Consider the following 5,623-nt stretch of genomic DNA (forward strand, 5'->3'; position numbering starts at 1 on the left):
GAGGGGAGGGGAGGGGGAGAGGTGGGGGGGGGAGCGGAGGAAGGAGGGGGGGGGGGGGGCAGCAGAGATGGGGGTGGGGTGGTTAAAAGGAGGAGGGGTGAGCGAGGAAACACACATTATGCATACACGCTCAGAGAGAGAGAGAGAGAGAGAGAGAGAGAGAGACTCCGCCTCTACCTCGTTTTCCCGTAGCCTACCCCAGCCTCGGACCTCCCTCCCTCCCTCCCCTCCTGCACGTTGCCTGCCTCTATTCATGCTGTCTACTGGCGCTCTCTCTGTCGTGTTTCCCCGCCGTTCATGTCATTGGTTGATCACAACAGCATGGCCCATTAAAGCGTTTTGAATGGTTTGGGCTCTACATTAGTTTTTTTTTTTTCCTATACAATACTATAGCATTTCAGTGAGGGGGGAAAACAGACCAAGAAATAAAACCTAGAAACCAAATTAAATAACTTGAACAAAATCATACAGCACACAGCAACATTCTGTGCATTCTATGTATCTGTGCAAAACAGGTTTTTAATTGGTAACTAAAGCCTTGTCTCTCCTAAGTAATTGCTCCATATCAGCTAAATCTATGAAAAGGCTTTCAGGTATTACTAATGGAAAATTATGTCTACAGTTAGTGCCAGGTTAGGCCTCAGGTGAAATGAGGCATCTGTAACCAGGATACTTGCTCCCAACCCATTTAGCCACACACTGGATTACATATTCAGCTAGTTAACAGTGGAATCACTTCTGTAGTTTCACACTGCACAGAGGTCAGTGAGGTCCTCCTTTCAGAAAGGATGTGATCTTATATGATGTTATATAATGTAATTTGATCTACATGATGTATATAATCTCATATGATGTAATATAATATGATCTTAACTGATCTAATGTGATGTATTACAGTCTTATGTTATGATGCAATGTGATGTAATTTGATGTTAGCTCATGTAATGTAATGTGATGTGACTATAGACACTATTTTTATATGATGTGATGATGATCTTGATAGTGTATGGATTGTAATGTGACCTTAACTGATCTAATGTGATGTGATATGATATCAAATGATCTAATATGTAATTACGATCCAATGTGATGCAATCTTATATGATGATATGATCTAATGTGATGTGTTACAGTCTTATGTTATGATGCAATGTGATATAATTTGATGTTAGTTGATGTAATGTGATGTCATGTGATCTTATATGATGTAATGTGATGCAGTGTGATCCAATATGATGTCATGTGGAGTGATCTTATATGATGTAATGTAATGTGGTGTGATCCAATATGATGTCATGTGATGTGATCTCATATGTTGTAATAATGTAATGTGATTTGATCATACATGATCAGATGTAATGTGATGTTATTCTTATATGATGTCATGCAATGTATTATCATATGTATCTTACTTTACATTATGTAATGTGAAGCCATCTGATCTAATGTGATCTGATATGATCTGATATGATGCATCCACTACCTTCACTCATTCTAATCCCCACTGTAATCTACAATTTTTGACCTGAATTTCTTTTTGGTCACCTCCTGGACTCATTTTCATCAGCAGCAGCATCACCCCCATATCCACAAAGTCTTTCAAAACCTCATGCAAGCACACTATTTGAGGTCATCTCCATCCATCAATCATCCTTTCCTGGTCCAACCCTCACACAACCCTCAGCCCCACCTGTTCCTGCCGCCCAGATCTCATCCTAATCCATCACATTCAGAACAGCTGTGATCACCACTCGACATCTTTCATCCCGTTCTTACCCAATTACAGTTCAACCCTCATCTAAACCTGATCTCACCCACTTCCCCTCTCTCTCTCCTCCCACGTGACAAGCCAGCCTAACCAGCTAAGTGGTAGATTAGCAGAATTACCTCTAAGTCAGCCACTCTTTCGGACAGGCTGAGCCTGGTCAGCTGAGCGGTTTCGTCATTTACCTCAGCTGCACTGACAGAAGTGAAACGAGTGAAGTGCTCACAAAATCAGGTGAAATGCATTTGCTTAACTCATCAGATTGTGACCCTGATACACAGGAAGACCAAAAGCATGCAGCACACATAGAGTACAATGAAGTCAAAAACTGCTTCTTAGACCAATGAGATCGTGCAGGTTCTGGGGCTTTTCTGGGGACCAGATGAAATGTAACTACTTGGGATTTATAATTGTCAGTAACAGTATAACAGTAGCACAGAATATACCTTTAAATTAAATAACCGCTTGTGTTTGTATGTGTGTGTAACAAGTTAAAAGTGAAACTAAACCAAAGACAGAAATTAGCCCTCCCAAAAAATCTAATTCACTCTGCACCTGACTAAAAGTTTTTTGCTAGTGATGAGTTAACATTCCCAGCACCACATGATGATCTGTGCATGTGCTGAGTCTGAGACGAGCCGCAGGGTGTTTGTGTGTGTGTGTGTGTGTGTGTGTGTGTGTGTGAGTGTGTGTGTGTGTGTATGGCAATGGGGGAAGTCAGTGAGGGGAGGCAGATCAGGGGGAGGGTGTGACTGTGGCCTGGTGGACCATAGCGAGAGAACAGTATGTAGGACAGGGCCTCGCACCAGCTAACCTATCCTGGCTGGAGCCACGGTTGGGCGTGCTGAATTTCTGCATGCATGATCAATGGCACTGAATAAAAAAGAGAGGAGAAAGACAGCGGCGTGGGGGAGGGGGAGGAACAAGTTAGAACGATGTGAAAGGATACGGGTAGAATAGAGCCAAAAAAAAAAAAAAAAAACACTTGGCTTTACTTTTGATTGTGATTCTGAAGTAAGTCAACTGTGTAAGTGATTATCAATTTTAATACAAGAGAATCAAGATGAACTATTAAGAGAAAGATATGTGGTGTTTGAGAAACTTTTACTTGTTTTAAAGGATTAAGCAACAGTTTTAGGCAGATTTTTAAATCTGGCAAAACTGCATGCATGAAAGCAAAACTTACACAGTTTTGTGTATATGTATCTGTGTGTGTGTGTCTGAATGGGTGGGTCAGTGTGTGAGAAAAGTTTTCAGTATGGTCACATTGCCCTTTTTTAATGTATGCTTTTGCTCTAGCCCATCTCTCTCCCTCTGTCTTGCTGTCACCTTAAAACACTGTGATAAGTTAGTCAAATCCAGGTCTTCACTGCTTTTGTTTCATTGACCACAGCTGACCCAGAGTGGGAACCCATTGTCTGCAAGAAACCTTTGACCTGCCAGGGCCTGGGACCTGCTCCCCACCACCCTTGAGGCAATTTGAAAAGAGAGCTGAGAAGGGGACTCGAGAGAGAAAAGAGTTTGAAAGGTAACCTCTGACTTTCCTGCCTCTGACAGCCGTGTGGTTCAGTAGCAGCAGCAGCAGCAGTTTTTAGAGCCAGAAGCCATCATTTGCATGTGATGCAAAATGTAAACATGTCAACAAGTAGTTCCAGTAAGGCCTCATTGAATTAAATGCAGTTAATAGATAATGAAAAGGGAGAAAATGAAATGTTTGTCAATGGATAAAAGACCAACAGAGCAAACTGAAAAAAAAGTCTTTCACAGCGGAAGGCAGGAGGCCGTTTTAAAGCGCTCCATTTGCTGTGGGTGTTTTTTCCACCTGGCAGGTGGCGAGCCAAAGAAATCATTACATGAGAGAGGAGAAGGGAGGAAACAGGCACACCTGTGGTTGCGCCAGGAGCCCCACCTCCGTTCTCCGATCACAATCCCTCCATCCCCCAGGGGAAGGTGTGGCAGAGGGAGAGAGACAAAGGGAGGAGAGAAAGGGAGAGGAAGGAAGAGATTGTGGGGGAGATTTACAGGCCTCTTCTACAGTTGACTGAGGGTTGAGTTAACCTTTTATTAATCGTACGCACACAAAACAAACTGGACTGACGGTGCTAGAAGGCTCTGAGAGGCTTCCAAAGGCGGCTGCGAGCTTCCTGCGAGCACAAACAGACCACAACCTATTTACCCAGATGACACAGGACTATTTCTGTCTGTCTGTCGGCTGTATGAGCGTAAGAGGCGGCGGAGATCTACGTCGTAATACCACACAGACGGTTGGGCGGACGAACACAGGGAAACACACACACACACACACACACACACACACACAACACAGAAGCAGTACAAAGGCTTCTGGTTACATATCAGCAGAGACCTAACACTTAAAGACAGATTGTCAATACTGCACTTTCCACCATGGAAATTAGTATGGGAATCACAGTTTGTTAAAGGGCTGTCTATCCATCACTGCTGTACGGAGTACATTATTAACTCCCCTATAACTAATTATGTGTTATCTCTTGTCACATCTACAAAGCTTTGCTTGGCATGACATTAAATTACAGCATCCATTCAGTCCAAAATGAGATGTTCATTCAAAAGTGACACATACTTAATACCTCAAAAAAGCTTTTTTAAAGTGTGCATTCTTGGTTATAGTAATGATGATGGATGAGCTTTTTTTAAACATCTAAACTTATGTTTGTTTATGTTTACATGCACAATCCTCTATGTTTGCAACCTAATGTGTGCCCTGACTTTTCTCAGGGGTGAGATGATGTCGCAGGGCAATTGCTGGAAATGACATCATGACACATACAGATGGAGTCACGACCATCTTTGAGACCATCGTCGTGCCGTCCTAAAAGAGAGGACTGTGCGGTGAGTCATCATCTCTTTGTCGGAAGATGTGCTGCGGGTAATGTTGAGTGTTAACACGTGATGGATTTCACACCAGGGCCTCAGAGCAGGACGGCGGAAAGAAAGATGGGGGAAAAGAGAAAGAAAGAAAGGGAGAGTGAGAATTAGAAAGGAAGAGGAGAAGCAGTGTTAATATGATGTGAAAGAGTGGATGGATGGTGTTTTGTTTTTTTTGTTTTTTTTTTTTGTTTTTTTTTTTGGATGGGGTGGCATGAGAGCAAGTTTTGTTGGTAGCAAAGAGATCCATGCCACCTTGCTTCAAAGTACCTTACAGACGCACACACAAACACACACGAACAAGTGGAGTTGCAGTGTGTCCCCTGTATCTCTTTTAATCCTTTTTCCACTCCCCCCCCCCATTTCTTTTCACAGGACCTATCAACGCCATTCCTAGCTGCTATTTATAGGAGACCACTGTCCCCCCCCCCTCGTCCCCCTGCCTGAGTGTAGATCTGTCTTAGTGGGTGTGTGTGTGTGTGTGTTTCAGGGGGAACCTCAATAAACCAGTGCTTCTCACTCCTAATCTCAATGTGGTGTGATTCACTGAATAGGATATATGGGAAAGCCAGTTCCAAAGATAGGTGTGTGTGTGTGTGTGTGTGTGTGTAGGGGGAGGGGTGAATGAAGTTGATTTATCCCACCTGTCCAGTTGTTTCCGGTGCGTGTGTGTCGATCCACGACTGACTGCTGAAATGTATTCCATGAAGGCCTGGGAACACACAAATCATCCCTGGAAAGTTGGGAAGTGTGTGTATTTATTGCTGTGAATGTGTCTGTGCGCGTGCACGCTAATTGTAGACACTAAAACTGGATATATTGAGATTCCTATTCTATCAGCGCCTGATTCAGCACAGTACAACTGCTTTACGTGCGTGCTGCAGTGTGCAGGCCCTACAGCCTGATGGAAGGCTGTGGTTATTGATTTATGGGTGCACACTTAAATTGCGC

The sequence above is a fragment of the Lates calcarifer genome, linkage group LG12 (assembly GCF_001640805.2).
Source record: "Lates calcarifer isolate ASB-BC8 linkage group LG12, TLL_Latcal_v3, whole genome shotgun sequence".
Lineage (NCBI taxonomy): Eukaryota > Metazoa > Chordata > Actinopteri > Centropomidae > Lates > Lates calcarifer.